This window comes from Engystomops pustulosus, chromosome 3 (genome assembly GCF_040894005.1).
Source record: "Engystomops pustulosus chromosome 3, aEngPut4.maternal, whole genome shotgun sequence".
NCBI classification, from domain to species: Eukaryota; Metazoa; Chordata; class Amphibia; order Anura; family Leptodactylidae; genus Engystomops; species Engystomops pustulosus.
Genome location: NC_092413.1, coordinates 55,681,811 through 55,705,598, shown reverse-complemented (window position 1 = coordinate 55,705,598; position 23,788 = coordinate 55,681,811). Strand labels below are relative to the sequence as shown.

The 23,788-nt window shown below is 42.8% G+C and overlaps 1 protein-coding gene and 1 long non-coding RNA gene across 3 annotated transcripts in view; one reads left to right on the top strand and one right to left on the bottom strand.

Annotated features, from left to right (window-relative positions):
• The window catches only part of LOC140121368 (uncharacterized), a 37,444-nt gene that overhangs the window by 13,480 nt on the left and 176 nt on the right, over nucleotides 1–23,788 (bottom strand). The window contains exons 2-3 of one of the 2 annotated variants that reach the window (XR_011854074.1): nucleotides 20,962–21,161; nucleotides 18,881–18,946 (exon numbers count right to left, since the gene is read on the bottom strand). This is a non-coding gene — a long non-coding RNA (uncharacterized lncRNA). Of the gene's footprint in view, nucleotides 1–18,880; nucleotides 18,947–20,961; nucleotides 21,162–23,788 lie in introns of those variants that run through there. The other variant, XR_011854073.1, reaches the window with a different exon arrangement.
• Nucleotides 18,183–23,788, top strand: part of RASGRP3 (RAS guanyl releasing protein 3) — an 80,482-nt gene continuing 74,876 nt past the window's right edge. Inside the window, exon 1 of the mRNA XM_072140836.1 lies at nucleotides 18,183–18,345. The gene's annotated coding sequence lies outside the window, so the exon portion shown is untranslated. The remainder of the gene's footprint in view (nucleotides 18,346–23,788) is intronic.

Genomic DNA, 23,788 nt, shown 5'->3' with positions numbered 1-23,788 from the left:
AAAGACAAAACAATCTTTATTTGTCCCTTTCTGCCAAGGAGGGGTGTCTACAAATGCTATCTAAAAAAGCTAAAATTAGTGGAACACTCGGCCAGGATGCACTGTCAGATGTAAGGTTAATAAGAGTGACTTCAAACAATACCAGGATAGGAAGTCTGAGTTGCGTAGTTTGGCTTGAAACTGAAATAATGACCTGAAGATTTTATGTTCTACAGTGTAAAAAATACAGAAGAAATACATTTTTTCCATATTTAATCAGTAATCAGAACATGTTCTCAAAATTGCTTTAATTTCAAAGTTTTATGATTTATAAATATTAGAGTATATGTATGCATTTTGTTGAGCAAAGTATGATAACTCTATCATAATGTGCAGTTAAATCTGTCCATTTTTCATGGTTCTTAGGTAATGTGGATTTCATTTTACAGTTCTAACAGCCAGCAGTTCCAGAACTTAGTTACACAATATCCAGAAACCAGTTCTGCTGTATAACCTCATTTACTATAAACCCAGGCATTACGATCAAGTGTTTCCTCTTATGGTGAAGAAAACAAAGCTGATAGAAGAAGGGATATTAGAAAAGGTGTAAAGCAGAACACTCTCAAGATGTTAAAGCTATATCCTCTAAATACGTAAACCAACAATATAACCATAAAATGAATTTACTGGCAACAGGAAACCTAAATAGTCTTGTGTACAGGCTCTGTACATGTAGAGTGCTGTATACATGCTGGGCTAAGCCTCTGTCCCAGAATGATTTATAGTGGTATAACCATTTTGGAAAATTACTGTTGTTTTTTGCATGATAAAAAATTATACATTTTTCCAATTTCTGTATCAATTACTAAATCAATTTTCCAAATCTCTGCTTGCTGTCATTCTATAGAAAACTCATATGTTTACTTCCAGTGGCCAGAAATTTGACCATGGTCATACAGGTGCACGGCTCAGAGACTAATCAGAGCTGTGTAATATAACATGTTGTGCACCTGTGTGACCACGGTCAGATTTCTATCTACTGGAAGTAAGCATAGAAGCTCTTTATGGAAGGACAGCAGCAGAGATCTAGTGAGGATACAGATAAAAATTGGAAAATTGTATAATTTTTCATTATACAAACAATAACATTTATTTGCTGAAATTGGAATACCCCTTTAAGTGTAATGTATAATGGCTGTCCCATGCTCTGTAGCATAGTCCAAACTATTTCATGTTGAAACAACCATGAATTTGTGTGCGGTGCCAAATTTATCATGTTAATAATATAACATGGGTGCTTTAAGCTATTGTTGTTAAATGCAGATATAAAGAAGCATTGCAGTAAAGTAATTGAACTACAGAGCACAAAAGCTAGAACTGGATGAAAAAAGTAAAATGGACATAAATTTGCCTTTTCTGTTTTTCTGCAGGACTCCATCTAAGGGCGTGTGCACTAAGCTCAGCAACATAGACAAGAATATCGTTCCATATCTTCTATCACAATTAGAGTGAACTCTAAGCACTACTAAGACTGCCCAAAACATTTCAGTTTCATGGATATTTATTTTTAATGGACGAATAATAAAGACGTTAATTTTTAAGTGGTGCTGGGATATAACGTTACATTGGTTGCTCTACAATATATGCTACAGTTAATGCTCAGCAGGAATAACAACACTAAACAGAAAGTCGCAATTCAAATAATGAATTTGGTGGCAGTAGCGTCTATGTCAAAGTGACTTTGCCCTGCCCTATGTTTATTTGGTGCAATGGAAAGTAGAAAAACAGCATTTACACCATATCTGCGCCAAAAAAGTAGACAAAAATATGTTACATCACCCCTAGTGTTTGTATTTTGGACTCCATTGTGTGGTCCAGCCCAGATCAATGTGCAGCGCTGATGTTGGCTTGGGAAACGGGTGAGCTGAAAACTGGGGTTTTTTGATTCTGAAGTATAGCAAAGATGCCTGAAAGGAAGTAGCAAGTGCTAGCCATGCCCCAGAAGAAGGCGTGCAGGTGAAACCCTCGGTCAGGTGTTTGATGGCTAGTAAAACATATGCAACATCCCCCACGGGGTCTAGCCTATCCTCGGTGGCTGTAGACAGCCGGGGCCCAGAATACCAGAGTGGCTGGCTTATGCAGCCTTGGGCACGCTATGGTCACGGTGCTTGGTATTGGGACCAGAGGATGGGGTTACAGCCTGGCAGGTCTCCAGCAGGTGGTGTGTGCAAGAATTATGGAGTCACCCCTGAGGTGTGTAACGGAGTCCCTGGAAAATGGAGGGTGGGGAGCTCATGATGGTGAAGCAGCCTGATACAGGGATTACATACAGGCACGTTGTGCAAATCAACTAACTTTATTTAACTTCAAAAAGCAGGCAATGGCCAAACAGTAGCAGCAGATTAAGCAAGCTGGAAGGTTGATGGAGATAGCTGGTCTGCAGGAAGGTTGCTCACAGCCACCTTCAGGCTGGGCTGGAAAAGATGGAGCGAGTCCGAATTGTGGACCTCTGCTCTTAGTTGCCTGACTTGCCCTGGGTGATAGGCAGTGGCATGAGGCACCTGTGGTTCCTGGTAGTGGGTCTTGATGGCAGCTCTGCAGGAGCTCTCGCACTGGATCTGCTTCTCACTCTGTTGACTAGAATCCAAGACTAAACTGCAGGACATTGCAGCACTGACATGAGCTCTGACCATGTGCTCCAGCCCATCAGGGGTTTTTATACTCCCTTGATCAGATGGTAACACACTCCAACAGCTCCTAACATGAAGTGCTATTTGCAACAATCACCTAGCCTATGTGTGCTCATATGACAATTTGAACCCAGAGATCAGTAGTATCATAAAAAAACACTGGTCCATTTTAAAGGCCGATTTAATAAACATTCCAGAATTTCGCAATCCTCCACTTATCTCTTACAGACAAGCCAAGAACATAAAAGATAGAGTGGTAAAAGCTGACATGGCCCACTTAAGACCCAAACACAATTAGGCCTATGGGGCAAAAAAAGTGGAACTGGAAGCTTTCCATGTAGGACCTGTGTCAATTGTTCTCATATGCTTACAAGTAAGACAATTACCCATAATGATAAATAATTCAAAATCAGACATTACATAGATTGCAATAGCAATCATATGATTTACTTACTGAAATGTCCATGCAATTTGGCATATGTAGGGGAGAGTACATCGGACTTCAAAACTAGATTTACCAAGCTCCGAAGACTTGATTTACCTGTAGACATTTTGCAGGTCACACTAACTGTAAACTAAAGTTTGTACTAATAGACCCCTGAGACGGGAGGCAATCGGGAGAAATTACTAAGCACTAAGCAACTGAAATGGATTTTTCAACTTAACACCATGCAACCTAACGGTCTAAATATAGAATTCAATCTAGGGAGTATTTTGTAGGGGCATTAGGTGACTCCTGTATGTGTCTTCTCTTTTGGAATCCTCATCGTGTAACAAATGATTTATGTATTACATATAATGCTTATCTGTTGCTTTTTTGCACATTTATACATTTTTGTTGTTGTCTTCTCTTTAGATGATACGTTCAACATAGAAGAATTTACTCTGATAGACAGACGTTCAACCCCCCCCCCCCCCCTTCTGCAGATTTACATCTTTGCTCTTATTTTTATAATTTTTCGCCATTTTTGTAATATTATAAATATCTGTGACGACTGGTTGACAATAAAAAGTGAAATTCATATTACTAACATGTTTATTGTACCTTTTAGGTGCCATATCTAGACAATTGGGAAGCTAGATATTTCTGCCTTGCGTGTTGCAGAGCTTTCTTAGCATAGCATTTATGCTTCGGGATCTGGTGACATCTAGGTGGGTGATGTGACCATTATAGATGGTTCATCGTCCATCTTTAAATCCACTGTGCATTATATAGCCCCCCAAAAAGTGGTCCCTATATAGTAGTATTATGTATTACACCCATTTCCTTACAGTAGACATAATTTATGGTGGCACCATAGGTCACTTCACATTTTTACCATCCTTTCTAATTGGGTACTTTGCCCTTAAGAATCAGCTCTAGATTCCGCCCAAATATCCTAGTTCAAGGAACTAAGAAAACTATTGTTGAAATGGGCATTACAAACAGGAAGGTTTTCCTGCTGCCCTGTTCCAATATGGCATCGTGTATCTGTTTCTTCTGTTTGAGATATATCCATGTGGGTAGGTACATCCAGACCTACCGTATATACTCGTGTATAAGCCGAGTTTTTCAGCACAAAAAATGTGCTGAAAAACGTCCCCTCGGCTTATACACGAGTCAAGCGTGTAAAAAAAATAATAAAAAATGGACTAAAAAAAAAAACTATTTACTCACCCTCCGGTGGCCCCGATGCGCAGCGCTGCTCCCCCGATGTCATCGCGGCTCCTCTTCTGGCTTCCCGGCTCCTCTTCTTGCTTCCGCGCCGTCTTCTGTCTTCTTTAACATCGCGTTGGGCGCCGCCATCGTTCTTCTCCCGTGCGGCGCCTAGTATGACGTCAGCAGCGGCGCGTCATACTAGGCGCCGCACGGGAGAGAACAGTTGCGGCGCCCAACACGATGTTAAATAAGACAGAAGACGGCGCGGAAGCAAGAAGAGGATCTGGGAAGCCAGAAGAGGAGCCGCAATGACATCGGGGGAGCAGTGCTGCGCATCGGGACCACCGGAGGGTGAGTAAATAGTTTCTTTTTTTTTTTAATTCTGGGCTGACTGTATACTACTGGGGACATGCTGTATATTACTGGGGGGCAGGCTGGGGTGGCTGTATACTACTGGGAGCATGCTGTATACTACTGGGGGCAGGCTGGGGTGGCTGTATACTACTGGGGGAAGGCTGGGGTGGCTGTATACTACTGGGGGCAGGCTGGGGTGGCTGTATACTACTGGGGGCAGGCTGGGGTGGCTGTATACAACTGGGGGCAGGCTGGGGTGGCTGTATACAACTGGGGACAGGCTGGGGTGGCTGTATAGTACTGGGGGCAGGCTGGGGTGGCTGTATACTACTGGGGGCAGGCTGTATACTACTGGGGGCAGGCTGTATACTACTGGGGGTAGGCTGGGTCAGGCTGTATACTACTGGGGGCAGGCTGTATACTACTGGGGGCAGGCTGGGTCAGGCTGTATACTACTGGGGGCAGGCTGTATACCACTGGGGGCAGGCTGTATACTACTGGGGGCAGGCTGTATATTATAGGGGGCTGGCTGGCTATATACTTGGCTGGGTCTGTGACCAATGCATTTCCCACCCTCGGCTTATACTCGAGTCAATAGGTTTTCCCGGGTTTTTGGTGGTAAAATTAGGGGTCTCGGCTTTGTATTTTAACCACTTGTTCACATTATGTATATACTTGCATTGTTATAAACATTTTACACATTATGGTATCACAATATCTACTTAATATACTATATAGTTATACTTTATGTATATCTTTGCACTATGCACTTTTTGTATACGCCCACTTTTATGAATTTCCTGATATTTAGCATTGCCTGTAAAAATCTGGCAGGTTCACTAGTCTGTTGCTTGAAAAAGGGGTCAACGATGAAACGTAGAATAGATCATATTTTGATTTGAATTTTTTGGACTTCTGGAGCCTGCCTGCGTTTCTACTATTATTGTGCTCATTCAAAGCTAGGAGATAGCAGAGCAAATAAATGCTCATTGTATATTTGTGTGTATACACTGTGCCCGTTTTGATGCATATTTCAACTAAATCAGAACTGGATTCAAATACAATATTAAGCAAAAGTATAAGAAACTTATGAATTTTTGGCTCCATCCAGGCTACCATTAATTTATAGAATATAATTTATAGTATAGCTACCTCATGCATAAATTTGGCTTTTAACTATTTAGCAAATGTCTAGTTAAAGATTTCTAATGTGTTACTATTTATTTCTAAATATCAAGAATTACATCTTTATTATTTGGTTAGTATTTTGTAAATCCATCATTGTTGGTCAACACTGCCAGAATTCTTTTGGGTATGTGCTGGATCAGATTCAGCATGTCTTGAATGAAATCTAACCCCGGGTCTCTTCTACACACAATGTTGGTGGATGCTTGTGAACTCATATGGGTACAAATACAGTTTTCACTTCCACTCTACTCGCAAGTTTTGAATTTGTTTGAGGTCTTGGGTCTGTGGGGGCCGACAACTCTACTACATTGTCATTGCACCACTTCTTCACCAATGTCAATGTAAGTTATATGTTGTCCTTTTCATAACCATACCAGTACTCAAAGGGGCACATTTACTAGGGGCTCTGCGTGTTCTTTCTAGTGGAAACTGCTTGTACTGGTATCTAAGAAGAGTCTGCACCACAAATGTGTATCACATGCCCTTTTTGTGGGGCAGCTGCACTAGGCACCATGCAACACAGATTAGGGGGGTTCCGGTGCTCAGTCGGACTGTGCGCCAAATTTACTTTGCAAAGTCTGTTGTACGCCCTATGTTAAAGGTGCACCACAAAAAAGTTGGTGCAGGCCACTGTCGGGCCAGTGCAGGGAAGACCAGATTTATGATTTCTGGCACATGTTCTTAATTAGAGATGAGCGAGCACTAAAATGCTCGGGTACTCGTTATTCGAGACGAACTTTTCCCGATGCTCGAGTGCTCGTCTCGAATAACGAACCCCATTGAAGTCAATGGGAGACTCGAGCATTTTTCAAGGGGACCAAGGCTCTGCACAGGGAAGCTTGGCCAAACACCTGGGAACCTCAGAAAAGGATGGAAACACCACGGAAATGGACAGGAAACAGCAGGGGCAGCATGCATGGATGCCTCTGAGGCTGCTTAATCGCACCATTATGCCAAAATTATGGGCAACAGCATGGCCATGACAGAGTGACAGAATGAAGCTAGATAGCATCTAAAACATCCAATAATTGACCCTGACACTATAGGGGACTTCATGCAGAGGCAGCGGCAGCAGCGGCAGGCTAGAGAGTGGCATGGCGACATACCCTAAATGGACTCAGGCTTCAAACCAATGGGTGGCAGAGAGGAACCAAAGGAGGTGAGCAAGAAGCGCTCAAATAATATCGGTACATGATAAAAGTTTGCCAGTATATTTTGTGGATTACACAGCAGGGTGGCGACAAAGTTAACATGGAAGCCATGAAAACAACCCAAAATTCTGCCTGACACAGCTCGTTTGATAAGGGGACCATGTATGGAGGCAGTGAACTAGTAGTAGATTAAAGGTGCTGCAGTTAAAACTATGTTAGTTGGATCTTGGCATGGAGTTGGCGCTCCGCTGCCAGGCGAGCTTTCGCCAATCCAAGCCCCTGTCTCTAGGCTACTCCCCAAACAGCACTTCTAAGAACCTTTTGTATAAGATCAAGTGCAGTAGCGTTCTTATAAGTTTAGGATATGCCGGGTGAGGGGAATGTAAACAGATGCGCAAGAAGCGCTGAAATAATATCGGTAAATGATAAAAGTTTGCAAGTATATTTTGTGGATTACACAGCAGGGTGGCGACAAAGTTAACAAGTTTGATGTGGAATGCCCTGTAATAGCTCTTGGGCGGTGTGCCTTTTATCGCCTAGGCTCAGCAGTTTGAGCACCGCCTGCTGTCGCTTAGCGACGGCACTGCTGCTGTGCCTAGAGCTACCGACTGATGGCGCCATGCCCACGGATGGTAATTCAGAGGAGGAGGAGGTGGAGGAGGGTTGGGAGGAGGTATAGTAGGCCTTTGAGACCTGGACCAAGGTAGGCCCCGCAATTCTCTGCGTCGGCAGTATATGACCAGCCCCAGGGTCAGACTCGGTCCCAGCCTGCACCAAGTTAAGTGTAGTAGCGTTCTTATAAGTTTGGGATATGGCGGGTGAGGGGAATGTAAACAGATGCGCAAGAAGCGGCTGATGCGCATGGAGCTGGCGCTCCGCTGCCAGGCGAGCTTTCGCCAATCCAAGCCCCTGTCTCTAGGCTACTCCCCAAACAGCACTTCTAAGAACCTTTTGTATAAGATCAAGTGTAGTAGCGTTCTTATAAGTTTAGGATATGCCGGGTGAGGGGAATGTAAACAGATGCGCAAGAAGCGCTGAAATAATATTGGTAAATGATAAAAGTTTGCCAGTATATTTTGTGGATAACATAGCAGGGTGGCGACAAAGTTAACAACTTTGATGTGGAATCCATGAAAACAACCCAAATTTCTGCCTGACACACCTCGTTTGATAAAGGGACGATGTATGGAGGCAGCTATATGGACGACTTTTGGAGGTAGCAATGGAGACAACGTGTGGAGGCTGCTATGGAGACAATTTAATTTGGATAGTGCCTGTATGTGGCAGTCCCAAAAATTTTTCAAACCAGAGGAGCAGGTAGGTGGCCCTCCAGTAAAATGGAATAGATTGAGTGCCTGTATGTGGCAGTCCAAAAAAATTTTCAAACCAGAGGAGCAGGTAGGTGGCCCTCCAGAAAAATTGAATAGATTGAGTGCCTGTATGTGGCACTCCCAAAAATTGTTTAAAACAGAGGACCGGGTAGGTGGCCCTCCAGAAAAATTGAATAGATTGAGTGCCTGTATGTGGCACTCCCAAAAATTGTTTAAAACAGAGGACCGGGTCGGTGGTCCTCCAGAAAAATTAAATGCATAAAGTACTATAGCTAGAGCCAGTGGGCCCTGTCAAAAAATAGCCAGTTTCCTCTGCTTTACTGTACAAAGAGGAGGAGAAGGAGGAAAATGAGGAGGAGGAGGAGTGGATCAATTATTCAGGTTGAGCTTCCTTCACCTGGTGGAGATTGGAAATTATGAGAAATCCAGGCTTTATTCATCTTAATAAGCGTCAGCCTGTCAGCGCTGTCAGTCGACAGGCGTGTACGCTTATCGGTGATGATGCCACCAGCTGCACTGAAAACCCGCTCGGACAAGACGCTAGCGGCAGGGCAGGCAAGAACCTCCAAGGCGTACAGCGCCAGTTCGTGCCACATGTCCAGCTTTGAAACCCAGTAGTTGTAGGGAGCTGTGTGATCATTTAGGACGATGGTATGGTCAGCTACGTACTCCCTCACCATCTTTCTGTAAAGATCAGCCCTACTCTGCCGAGACTGGGGACAGGTGACAGTGTCTTGCTGGGGTGACATAAAGCTGGCAAAAGCCTTGTAAAGCGTACCCTTGCCAGTGCTGGACAAGCTGCCTGCTCGCCTACTCTCCCTCGCTACTTGTCCCGCAGAACTACGCACTCTGCCGCTAGCGCTGTCAGAAGGGAAATACTGTTTCAGCTTGTGAACCAGGGCCTGCTGGTATTCATGCATTCTCACACTCCTTTCCTCTGCAGGGATGAGAGTGGAAAGATTTTGCTTGTACCGTGGGTCCAGGAGAGTGAACACCCAGTAATCGGTGCTGGAATAAATTCTTTGAACGCGAGGGTCACGGGATAGGCAGCCTAGCATGAAATCTGCCATATGGGCCAGAGTACCAACGCGTAAGAATTCACTCCCCTCACTGGCCTGACTGTCCATTTCCTCCTCCTCCAACTCCTCCAACTCCTCTTCTTCTGCCCATACACGCTGAACAGTGAAGGACTCAACAATGGTCCCCTCTTGTGTCTCGCCAACATTCTCCTCCTCTTCCTCCTCATCCTCCTCCACCTCCACCTCCTCCGATATGCGCTGAGAAACAGACCTAAGGGAATCTTCTTCCCCCGTCTCTTGTGACGAGCGCAAAGCTTCCGACTTCATGCTGATCAGAGAGTTTTTCAACAGGCCAAGCAGCGGGATGGTGAGGCTGATGATGGCGGCATCGCCACTGACCATCTGTGTTGACTCCTCAAAGTTACTCAGCACCTGACAGATATCAGACATCCACGTCCACTCCTCATTGTAGACTTGAGGAAGCTGACTGACCTGACTACCAGTTCTGGTGGAAGTTGACATCTGGCAGTCTACAATGGCTCGGCGCTGCTGGTAAACTCTGGATAACATGGTCAGTGTTGAATTCCACCTCGTGGGCACGTCGCACAACAGTCGGTGAGCGGGCAGTTGGAGGCGGCGCTGCCCTGAGAGTGGCAGCATCTGTGCTGGACTTCCTGAAATGCGCACAGATGCGGCGCACCTTCGTGAGCAAATCTGACAGATTGGGGTATGTCTTGAGGAAACGCTGAACTATCAGATTTAACACATGGGCCAGGCATGGCACATGTGTCAGTCTGCCGAGTTGCAGAGCCGCCACCAGGTTACGGCCGTTGTCACACACAACCATGCCTGGCTTCAGGTTCAGCGGTGCCAGCCACAGATCAGTCTGCGCCGTGATGCCCTGTAATAGCTCTTGGGCGGTGTGCCTTTTATCGCCTAGGCTCAGCAGTTTGAGCACCGCCTGCTGTCGCTTAGCAACGGCACTGCTGCTGTGCCTAGAGCTACCGACTGATGGCGCCGTGCCCACGGATGGTAGTTCGGAGGAGGAGGTGGAGGAGGGGTGGGAGGAGGAGGCATAGTAGGCCTGAAACACCTGGACCGAGGTAGGCCCCGCAATCCTCGGCGTCGGCAGTATATGACCAGCCCCAGGGTCAGACTCGGTCCCAGCCTCCACCAAGTTAACCCAATGTGCCGCCAGCGATATATAGTGGCCCTGCCCGGCAGCACTCGTCCACGTGTCCGTGGTCAGGTGGACCTTGTCAGAAACGGCGTTGGTCAGGGCACGGGTGATGTTGTCTGACACGTGCTGGTGCAGGGCTGGGACGGCACATCGGGAAAAGTAGTGGCGGCTGGGGACCGAATACCGAGGGGTGGCCGCCGCCATGAGGTTGCGAAAGGCCTTGGTCTCTACTAGCCTATAGGGCAGCATCTCCAGGCTAAGCAATCTGGAGATGTGCACATTAAGGGCTTGGGCGTGCGGGTGGGTTGCACTATATTTGCGTTTCCGCTCCAGCGTCTGGGGTATGGAGAGCTGAACGCTGGTGGATGCTGTGAAGGATCGTGGAGGCGACGATGGGGTTTTTGTGGCAGGGTCCTGGGCAGGGGGCTGACTATCAGCTGACACGGGGGAAGGAGCAGTGGTGTGCACGGCCGGAGGTGAACGGGCTTGTTGCCACTGAGTGGGGTGTTTAGCATTCATATGCCTGCGCATACTGGTGGTAGTTAAGCTAGTAGTGGTGGAACCCCTGCTGAGCCTGGTTTGGCAAATGTTGCACCCCACAGTCCGTCGGTCATCCGGTGTTTCCTTAAAGAACCTCCAGACTTCTGAAGATCTAGCCCTCGCCGCAAGAGCCCTCGCCACGGGAGCTTCACTAGTTGACACATTTGGCGCTGATGCACCAGCTCTGGCCCTGCCTCTCCGTCTGGCCCCACCACTGCCTCTTCCAACCTGTTCTGGTCGAGGACTCTCCTCCGTCTCAGAAGCACTGTGTTCACCCGGCCTCTCAACCCAGCTTGGGTCTGTCACCTCATCATCCTCCGATCCCTCAGTCTGCTCCCCCCTCGGACTTCCTGCCCTGACAACAACTTCCCCACTGTCTGACAACCGTGTCTCCTCATCGTCGGACACCTCTTTACACACTTCCACTACGTCAAGAAGGTCATCATCACCCACAGACTGTGACTGGTGGAAAACCTGGGCATCGGAAAATTGCTCAGCAGCAACCGGACAAGTGGTTTGTGACTGTGGGAAGGGTCCAGAAAACAGTTCCTCAGAGTATGCCGGTTCAAATGCCAAATTTTCCTGGGAGGGGGCAGACTGGGGGGGAGGAGGCTGAGGTGCAGGAGCTGGAGGAGTGCCGATTTCGGTGACATGGGTGGACTGCGTGGAAGACTGACTGGTGGACAAATTGCTCGAAGCATTGTCAGCAATCCACGACATCACCTGTTCGCACTGTTCTGGCCTCAACAGTGCTCTACCACGAGTCCCAGTAACTTCAGACATGAACCTAGGGAGTGTAGCTCTGCGGCGTTCCCCTGCTCCCTCATAAGCAGGTGGTGTCTCACCCCGGCCAGGACCACGGCCTCTGACCCCTGCAGTAGTTGGACGCCCACGTCCCCGCCCTCGTCCTCTACCCCTAGCCCTCGGGTTAAACATTTTTAAAATGAGAGTTATAGCTTTAATTTTTTTTTAACTTTTTTTTGTGTTTTTTTTTTTTTTTTTGTGTTTTTGAGTTTTTAAAACCAAACAATGCTATCCTATTGCTATGGCTATTTTCTAGCCAAGTATGAAAGCACACTACTATGCCAGATGAGATGACGCTGAGTTATTAAACAAAATAAACGTAAAATAAAAAAGGACAAATGGCAGACTGTGCCTAATTGAAATCCAACCCCTACTAAATTTTCCCACTTCGGTCTTTGCAATGGATATGTGCGTCACTAAGCGCAAAACACAGCGGTCGCAAGTCTCACTACAAATTGCTCACAATTGGCTAGTAGATGCACTGCAGCAAGTACAGCCACCAGCAGATCAACCAGAAATCAAATATATAACGCTACTGTAGGCGTAAGCCGTTTGGATTCTCCTATGGCTATTTTCTAGCCAAGTATGAAAGCACACTACTATGCCAGATGAGATGACGCTGAGTTATTAAACAAAATAAACGTAAAATAAAAAAGGACAAATGGCAGACTGTGCCTAATTGAAATCCAACCCCTACTAAATTTTCCCACTTCGGTCTTTGCAATGGATATGTGCGTCACTAAGCGCAAAACACAGCGGTCGCAAGTCTCACTACAAATTGCTCACAATTGGCTAGTAGATGCACTGCAGCAAGTACAGCCACCAGCAGATCAACCAGAAATCAAATATATAACGCTACTGTAGGCGTAAGCCGTTTGGATTCTCCTATGGCTATTTTCTAGCCAAGTATGAAAGCACACTACTATGCCAGATGAGATGACGCTGAGTTATTAAACAAAATAAACGTAAAATAAAAAAGGACAAATGGCAGACTGTGCCTAATTGAAATCCAACCCCTACTAAATTTTCCCACTTCGGTCTTTGCAATGGATATGTGCGTCACTAAGCGCAAAACACAGCGGTCGCAAGTCTCACTACAAATTGCTCACAATTGGCTAGTAGATGCACTGCAGCAAGTACAGCCACCAGCAGATCAACCAGAAATCAAATATATAACGCTACTGTAGGCGTAAGCCGTTTGGATTCTCCTATGGCTATTTTCTAGCCAAGTATGAAAGCACACTACTATGCCAGATGAGATGACGCTGAGTTATTAAACAAAATAAACGTAAAATAAAAAAGGACAAATGGCAGACTGTGCCTAATTGAAATCCAACCCCTACTAAATTTTCCCACTTCGGTCTTTGCAATGGATATGTGCGTCACTAAGCGCAAAACACAGCGGTCGCAAGTCTCACTACAAATTGCTCACAATTGGCTAGTAGATGCACTGCAGCAAGTACAGCCACCAGCAGATCAACCAGAAATCAAATATATAACGCTACTGTAGGCGTAAGCCGTTTGGATTCTCCTATGGCTATTTTCTAGCCAAGTATGAAAGCACACTACTATGCCAGATGAGATGACACTGAGTTATTAAACAAAATAAACGTAAAATAAAAAAGGAAAAATGGCAGACTGTGCCTAATTGAAATCCAACCCCTACTAAATTTTCCCACTTTGGTGTTTGAGGTGGATATGTGTGCCACTAAGAGCTAAACACAACGGTAGCAAGTCCCCCTGCTAATTCCTCACAAAATGGTACTAGATGCAAATAAAAAAAAAAAAAGTAGAACGTTATTGTAGCCCTAAGAAGGGCTGTTGGGTTCTTGGAGAATCACTCCTGCCTAACAGTAAGCTAATAGAACACCCTAACGCTTTCCCTGACCAGCAGCAGCTCTCTCCCTAGCGGCATCCAGACACAGAATGATCCGAGCAGCGCGGGCAGCGGCTAGTCTATCCCAGGGTCACCTGATCTGGCCAGCCAACCACTGCTATCGACGTGTAAGGGTACCACGTCATACTGGGTGGAGTGCAGAGTCTCCTGGCTTGTGATTGGCTCTGTTTCTGGCCGCCAAAAAGCAAAACGGCGGGAGCTGCCATTTTCTCGAGCGGGCGAAGTATTCGTCCGAGCAACGAGCAGTTTCGAGTACGCTAATGCTCGAACGAGCATCAAGCTCGGACGAGCATGTTCGCTCATCTCTATTCTTAATGAATCTGACGCACCGAGCATTATACACAGGCAGAGCACTTTTAGTGTAGCTTCCTACATTCTTAGTAAATGTGCCCCAAAGTGTACAAATAAACTCTTCATGTAGGATACTCAGGCTTCTTACTTCAATTTCTCGATATGTTAGCCTGTTTCCAACTTTTTACTGTTCACTTTTCACAATTTCCTGCAAACTTGAGCTGATGATGATAACATTGAAGTTGAGGCTTTTTCATCTTCAATTATACATTGATTGCACAGATATCTGTGATCTCACTATTACAAAGCATACAAACAACCTTCACTGCCTTGTTTGTCATCTCAGAACTAACAGATCTTGTAATGAGCTTACTTGTTGACAGATATTTTGGGCTGGGGGGCTGCCTCTCAGTTTTGGGATGAACTGATGACTTCTTTCTTTCAACTGTTTATGGCAATTACATAATGTAGTTTTTTCAATTTTGTTGGCCAGAGACCTCTATTGATGAGTTCTACTTCTCTTTTCTTGGGAAATCTTCTTCTGAATTCAAACCAGTGACCCTTTACTTGACAATCAATCTAATAGCACATTAACCCTTTCCTGCCGAGGCCCTTTTTCACTTTTGCGTTTTCATTTTTCACTCCCCACCTCTATTATCCATGTACAGAGCTGTGTGACGGCTTGTTTTCTGCGTAACAAATTGCACTTCATAGTGATGGTATTTATTGCTCCATGTCTTGTACGGGAAGCGGGTAAAAAATCCCAAATGCTGTGAAATTGGTGCATTTTTACAGCTTTCACTGTGCACCCCAAACGACATCTCTACTTTATTGTTTGGTTGGGTACGATCACGGGGAATTCAAATTTGTATAGTTTTTATCATTTTTTAATACATTTAAAAGAATTAAAACCTCCTGTACAAAAAAAAGGTTTATTTTACCATCTTCTGGCGCTAATAACTTTTCATAATTTGGTGTACAGAGCTGTGGGTGGTGCCATTTTTTGCAACTTTTGATGATGTTTTAAATGCTCTCATTTTTAGGACTGTTTGACCTTTTGATTACTTTTTATTGAATTTTCAATATTTTTCAAAATGGGAAAAAAGAGCCATTTTCGAGATTTGGTCACTATTTTCCGTTACGGGGTTAAAGGCAGTGAAAAAACATTATGATATTTTGATAGATCGGGCATTTTCGGACACGGCGATACCTAATGTGTATGATTTTTACTGTTTATTTATATCAGATTTAGGGAAAGGGGGTTTAAATTTTTAGGTTTTTGAATATAATTTTTTTAAACTTTTTTTTATTTTTACTATTTTTCAGACCTTCTAGGGTACTTTAAACCTTGGTTGTCTGATTGATCCTATCATATACTGCCATACTACAGTATGGCAGTATATGGGGATTTTCCTCCTCATTCATTACAATGTGTTAATTGTGCATTGTAATCAATGGGTTAAAATGAGACAGCCTCAGCTCTTCGGAAGACCCGAAGCTGTCATGGCGACCTATTGCCGCTTCGTGATGACGTCACAGGCGCAGCCATCTTTTTGAAGCCGCCAGCAGCTTTGCAATGGACGGGATCACAGCAAAGACTTACCGGCTATGGAGAGGGCTCAGCCTGTGAGTCCTCTCCATGCACCCGACGCGTGACGTACTATTATGTCACATATCAGGAAGGGGTTAAGTAGGGAATGTGAGAACAGGTTATAATTTGTAATATACAAAAAGAAAAAGATTGTTCCACTAGCAGAAGCAAAACAGTAAAAATGCAGTTGCATGACAAGAATCTGCATGACTAAGCTTATGCTTAAAAATTGCAATGGGGCACATTTGCTTACCCGGCTGATGGAGTTCCCGCAATATGGAGTGTCCAACGATCATGCACTCCGGCGCGATTCACTAAGATCGTGCACCTGATTTCCTGCATGTGTCGCTTCCCTGATCAGGTCCGCCAGAGTTCACCTTCTTCTTCCTGGTGTATGTAAATGCATGTCTTGCAACACAATTTTAAAGTTAAATCCCACGGCCAGTCCGAATCCATTGGATCGTCTGAGGGCACGCCTCCCGGTTTCTGTCGCATGAAAGCGGTGCGATTGTGCCAAAATATGATCGCATGTGTCACAATCCCCTTCTAAATGCCTGTCCCAGCAGCGCGATCCCTGAAAATGTCGGTAAACCTGAGGGAAATGCGGCCGGGGGACCCTTAGTAAATAAGCCTCAATATGTATGAAATAGACAAGATGATTGTCTGTAAAGTGATCATAGTCTCATATTCAAGTATGTTAAGAGTAATGAGATATGAAGCCTAGAAGTCATAAATACAATTAAAGCATATAATATATATTTGACACTCAGGGGGCATTTATCAATTTCGGCGCTTCTAACTTTTTTCGTGCAACTGTTTTTGGCACATGGAAAAAAGCCATCCTAATCTGTGGTGAAGAACAAGTTCTGCATCCGGAACTTCAATAATAAACCAGCTGTGTATCCAAATTAAAATAAGTATGCTAAAGGAGAGGGTCAGAAGAACCAAAGCAGCATGAAGAGGGAGGCAACAAAAATTCCAAGCAGCAGCCAAATTAGTCAAGTTGGTGACACCAACCAGTATATTGTTGGCCAAATCAACAATATGCTGAAAAAAATTACATATTTTCAAAATGATGAAGATAAACCATAGCATTCGAACCAAGGACACAATAAAGAACGGCACAGATTATAAATCCAAAGGCCTGTGGAATGTAGCCATTACTTGTTGGGGATCAGCAGAGAAGCCATGACATTGAACATTCATTTCTCCCAGATGAACATGCAGTTTAGGTTTTGCTAAATATGGTGTCTGAGTCAGTTTAAAGCTCGACACCTTGGAATATTCTAATGCATTTGTTTAAGACAATATTTTACCTTGTCCAATTCTGCGTCAATTATTGCGCTCCCGAAATAGGCGGAAATTAAACATAAAAAGGCATAGAGAACACAGACAATAAGCCATGCCCCTTTTTCAGGAAGTCGCAAGGGTAAGAATCGTGGCGCAACAAACATAAAAATATACCGCACTAGTTCTAGAGGTGACTCAATAAAAAAACAATAAATGCCCAACCAGAGTCTGCAGAATCACTGGGGGCTATGTTATTCCATCGATGTCCTAACACAGGCATTTATATTGTTATGTAAAATGTATCTTGGCTTTTTAGACCCTGCTGAGTACAACATAGAAGGGATGGGTTATTGGGGTTTACTGCAGCTGAATCTCTAGGTTTTTCTAATCAATTGTAACCACCATCTTTTTTAATGTCACCAGCACAAGAGTGCCTATAAGTGACAGCTTTTCCTCTCTGGTAATGAAATAAATGTGTCCAATATTTGCTTGTTTTTATTTTTTAGATATCTACCTCTTGCCATATTTAGATATGTAATACAGTTGTTATCATTGAAAAGGTTTGACTCTCGGTCAAAGTGAGCAAGTGTACAGTAGCTGAGCTCCTTTGCCGTCATTTTATTGACAAATTGAGCCTTAATCACTTTTCTGGTGAAATACATTTTATCCATTAAAGAAAACCTACTATGAGGAATCTACTAACAGAGGCTACTGGGGCGTGTACTATCCTGGTCGTGCACTGGGAGCTAAGGCTACTCCACACCCCAGTAGCCTCTGCAGTTAATTTACATATTATTAAAATTACATTTTTTTAACAAGTTCGGTCAGGTTTCAGGATTATTACATTACAGATTAGGCCATAGACTGACACAAGGAATCTACAATCAGATCTACCTCATGGTAGGTTTCCTTTAACCAAAATTGTAATGACATACAGTTCCTTGTACCCATGACTTTCTTGAAGAGAACAATTTGTGGTATGAACCTATTAGCTCTTTCATTGCCCACTTTGATCATTTTAAACAAAAGGTATGTGAATTTAGGTCTTTGCATTGTTCAAAACAAACAATTATTCTACCTTGTTTGTGGCATACTTCCTGCTTGAGCTGCGACTCTGAGCCGTAGTTGTCAGACCTATTTATAGTCAAATTAAGAAGAAGAAAAAAAAAACAAGACTGGAAGCAGGAAAATGAACTTAAGAAAGAATAGAAGGAAATGTGTTTGTTGCTGTCGAGTCATCTACAATTTTACGGCAAAGACCTTCATACAGGCTTTTTATGGAGACCTACTGGGAAGGAGCAGGACATCGTCCAAACCTAGCAAAATCATAATATAAAATCTTAGGAGGGTCTTGGAAAATACTATTGACCTGGTGTGGAGGAGGAAGAGGACTACAACAAGGTCAGATATGCCTCTCATATTTATTTGTAGGTTTTACATCTGCACAGCAGAAGCCAATACTGAAATCTTAGGTAATACCTTAAAATAAACTTTATTTCCATGCCAGACTTGTTACATTGCTTCTGACACCTATTTATATAGCAGAGTGCTACTGACAGAGGAACACATGGTTCATATCTCACGAGGAGGGCTTGGAATGGAACTAAATGTGAAAGTGCAGGGATTTTTGTCTTAGCTTATTTTTGGCATAAACTGGCTTGTTTTGTTAGTTATTTGTAGCAGTGTTACATAAAGCCCTGTTGTATTGGGTTTATTCATTATTATAAGACTTTCAACTGATATATACAGTCAATATTAGTTGCTGGCTTAATGAAATGCTGTTTTTGTTACTTTTATGCTTTTAGAAGATACATCTTTCTTTTATTAGGAAACCTTATGGCCTCTTAGAAAATTACAACAGATTTTGTGAAGTTGTTGTGAATATATAAAAAAGGCTCTGCTATCTGTAGTGGATAGTACAAGAGATCATTTATTGACTCTGGGTCCAGATCCATCTCAGTCAAACTGGTCCTTTTATATGTCGGTGTTAGAAATCTGCTGTCTGTACAATGAAAGGACAAATCTCACTCTCTGCAAATCTCGCTCTCACTTATTTTTCTGAAAAATATTCTACATATTTAACTTTAAATCACTCTATGTAAATTCTCTTGAGCATAAATACAGAAGATGTTAGATGAGCATGGAAAAGCAAGGTATACAAAAGGAGAGAACAACAGAGCAGATTTCTAAAAATGTAAAATAAGCGCAAATAGTTGTATTTGCATTTAGGAGACAGAAGTTGGGCCTATGTGTTACTTTATAAAAAGCAACATATAAAATTCCAACTTTATTCCTGTAAAATGGCCACCATCTACTAAGACTATGCCATGCCCCCACCTGGCTCCTGAATGGAAAGATTTTATAGGGTTGTGCCCCACACAGCTAGGGGAGATTCATTAACCTGTCTACGCTAGAATTCAGGAGTAATTTCCGCCTGAAATGCTGCATTTATTGTGGGTTTTAGATAATTTTCAGTATTTTTTCCGGAGCATGGCCTTGGGAAAAGGGGGCATGACCCCTTGCGCCTAACCCAAGCGCAATAAAATTCAGACATAAACTAGACCAATGAATCATCAATTAAACTATGCCAGATAGATAATCCAGCACATTTTATCTGCTGCAGCATAAGACTGTGGAGTCTGACTCTGCCCTTATCTAATCGCTGACACTTTTTATGCATCTCCTTCAATGTGCATGGAGTAGTCTGAGAAGCTGGTGACCAAGATCAAATATATGGCATTCACAGGAACCACACCTCATCACAGGAAGATTAATATGGACACCTAATATTTCAACTTTTAAAGACCAGAATTAAGTATAATGATGTCTGATGAGTGTAAAGATTATTCAGAACTCTTTCTTTCTGTTAACTTAAACTTCTGTACAAGACCAATTCTAAAAGAAAGGGCAGCCACATTGAGTGACCCTCGCAATGGAGAACCAATTATATGATATGACTACTAAAATTATGCAATGTTAGATTTTGAGGTACATTTACTAAGAGAAATGCAAACTACATTATTTGGGGGATTTAACAATGTGTCTCAGATTCCGCCAGTTTCTAGCTGGAAAACACTAGTCTTTTGCTGCGCAAGATTTATCACTGTGATGATGAATTCTGGTGCAGTATAACACTGATGGTTCCTACTTCTGTGCGCCAGAATTTTGGGCAATTTCCTGCAAGCCATGACCCTTTCTCGTGATACCATGCCCATTTCCCCAAAGGCCATGCCCCTTAATTGTACAAGTCAGAAAAGTGCCAGAAAAAAAGGTCTAAAAGCCTTGATAACTGTGGTGCAAAATCACCAAAAATGTGGCGCAAATGCGTTTATAAATCTCCCCTTATGTGTTGCTTGTTTGCAGTGCAGGGTTCTTCATGAATCTGCTGCACCCTGCTCTGCCCAAAAGAGTACACAACTTTTTTTGATGCCCTTTAACATAGAGCATGCAACAAATTTCTGGATTTTACATGCTAAATCTGTAGCATGATCCGACTGAGCACCAGAACACCCCCATCAATGCAGAATTGTGTGTTACGTGAAGACTAGTGCAGCCACTCCACAAAACAGTCATGTGCAACACAAATGTGGCGCAGGCACTTCTCAAATACCTGTGCAAGCAGTTTGCTCTGAAAAATATGTGCAAAGCCCGCAAGAAAACTTGTGCAATTTCCTTAGTAAATGAGCCCCATTGTCTACTTGAAAGTTAAACAGTATTCCCTCATGCTTTCTGTCCCAATTCCTCACAGCTTTATGGATCTCTGCTCGTTATTATTCACTAGGAAACTTTGTTTGTAAATAATGAGTTGTGCGCCTGTGTGATATCACATGACCAGGGACAGATTTCTGCTAGAAGCTAGCATTGAAGCTTCCTATAGAATGACAGCAAGCAGAGATCTAACGAACCACAAAGAATGGATACATAAAAAATATGCAAAAATGGGTAAACTTAATATCCATAATACATTCAATAATATTTATTTTCTGAAACTGGACAAGCCCCTATCTTGCTGCATACCTGGCCATTATATGACATTTATTATAACTTTGATAGCAGTTTCTTTCCTCTAGTTTAGGTGTTGGTGGAGTCTAGATGCTCTGATGACTCCCATAGAGAGCACATGTATAACATCGGTGTTTCCTTATTCTTATACACTCAATCCAATGAAGAACTAACACCACACATGATACGGCAGAGATTTTCTGAACAGTTTTGATCTAAAAAAAAAGAATTTGAACTGTGAACAAAACAGTGGGGAGATTTATCACCAGCTTTTTTCTAAATGTTGGAGAAAGGAAGTCACACATTGTTGTGCAATTTTTTTGAGACTTTTCTACATTTGCACTTGTGGTGCACTGTTTTTCAATGGATACATTGTAAAACAATGAAAGACACCGGGCTCTGGTTACTGCTTGCGTTTCCATAGAAGCACATACGTGAGCCCTGTCCTGTACCCTAGCGCTGGAACTAGAAAACTAAAAAACAAGTATTTTCCCCAACAGACTTTCCCCTTTTCTACCACCTTTCCTCTTCAGAAACTTCTATTAACTTTTGGTAGACCACAATGGTATCCAGTACAGTTTTATAAGAGGCCAATAAGAAGAGAAAGATGCATTTTCATTGAAGATATATTTCTTTCATTAGATTATACAAATACTGATGTGCAGTGACACTAAGAAGTGTTACAATTAAGATAACTAATACCATGTAGATAAATATTGATTAATTGTGTGTGGGGGGGGGGATTTTTTAAGATTTAAGTACAAATTCTAAATAAAACCTTCACAATGCTGTTTTTGTTAGCTATCTCTATTGAGACCTGTGGTGTGTTCACTGCCAGTGTATTAGAAGTCTGGATTTCCTGTCTGCTCTAATCCACTTCCTGTGTTCTGCTTCCTCGTTGATGCATATTTAGCATCTTTCAATCGGAAGAAAGATATCTTTAAATATTTCAAATTCAGAAGTAAGTAAAACATATATCAAATGTCCATATAAGGAACAAATAAATAGAAATAATACAGTGGGCAGTTTAGTAATGTCAATACCAAATTTTAAAATTCTAAATTAAGCGGAGGAGCGTCTTATTCTTGAAATAGTTAGGATGGAGCATAGCACAACATGTACATTTAGTATATAGGCTAATGTTTTGCTGCTGTATTTTAATATTATAGACCTTCAAGAATTAAAAACAGGCATCCATTGTGGGTAAATTCATATCCCATATGTGTACCTTGTTTTGTTGACTCAAAACACTATAATCATGCCTTTTGGGAACATTTTTAAAAGTTTGTTAGTACAGTACAGTACAGTACAGACTTTGACAGGGGAAAAGCAGTACTACATTTGGCAAGCAAATTGATGGCAGCCCATGAATAATGAACAGTCTTTTAGCAGCTCAGGAGTCTTAAAGATAAGGTGTTAGGTGAAATGATTTTTTCAAGGATTTTTTGAAAAAAAATATTTTAATTTGCCATGTTACTATCTTTTTTTTAACCTTTTAGTGACAAGGCCTTCGTCTTTTTTTTTACATGCTGTCTTAAAAAATTTTAAGGCATTTTTCTGGGATACATAGAGATAGTTAAAATGTTATACAAGTGTAAAGAGTAACTAAGGATAAAAACTTTTGTGTAGCGCTGCACTAAGGCCCCTTCCACACTAGCGTTTTTCACGCTCGAGTTCTGCGCTTGCTTTTGACGCGCAGAACTTGCATTGGACTCCATTGTTTCCAATGGGCCTTTCCTCATTTGCATTTTTTTTCACGCGTGTGCGTGCGTTTGTTTTAACGCGCGTCAAAATCGCAGCATGCTCTACTTTTGCGTTTCACGCACGTTTTTTCCCTCCACATTCAAGTCTATGGAGACGCACCAAAAACGCATTGCACTCGCAAGCATTGCAAGTGCAATGCGAGTGCAATGCGTTTTAAACGGATGGGTTGCTAGGTGACATGAATAAGAGTATTTCCCCTGCTCGAGCTCGAGCATTTAATTAAAAAAACACAGTAAAGAACAGTGAAGAATAGAATAAAAACAGTGAACACAGAATCATTTAAGTGAAAAACACAGTGAAAAACACAGTGAAGAATAGATTACAGATGTTCGGCACATCTGCTTACTTGTCGGGAGATAGGCGTGGAACGGTGTGAACAAAATAGCATGTGAAGAACACTGTATATGTGTGTTTCCATACACCTGCAATGTGTTCTTCACACATATATATTGTTCTTCACATACTATTTTGTCCGCACCGTTCCGCGCGTATCTCCCGACAAGTAAGCAGATGTGCCGAACAACTGTAATCTATTCTTCACAGTGTTTTTCAATGTGTTTTTCACTTAAATGATCCTGTGTTCACTGTGTTCACTGTTTTTATTCTATTCTTCACTGTTCTTCACATCTGCTAATTTGTCGGGAGATAATATACGCGCGGAACAGAGAAGAATAGATTGTAGATGTTTGCATACATCTGCTAACTTATCAGAAGACATTCTTTTTCAATTAAATAACACATTTTATTCCCGAACCATGGTCCCTTTGAAAAATGCTCGAGTCTCCCATTGACTTAAAAACCGTGCGTGAAAAACTCACCGAAAACGCAAGAAAAACGCAAACAACACGCGCGTGAAAAAGTGCAAAAACGCTAATGACTCCAAGGAAAAATGGAACAAAAACGCAGCCAAAAACGTCAGTTTTTCACGCATTGCACCCTGACATGAAATGCAACACTAGTGTGGAAGGGGCCTAAGTGTTTGGGTAGGCTTCCTCCTGGTCCTCTGGTTTCCTCCCACACTCCAAAACATAGGTTGATTAGATTATGAGCCCCACTGGGGACAGGAACCGATTTGGCA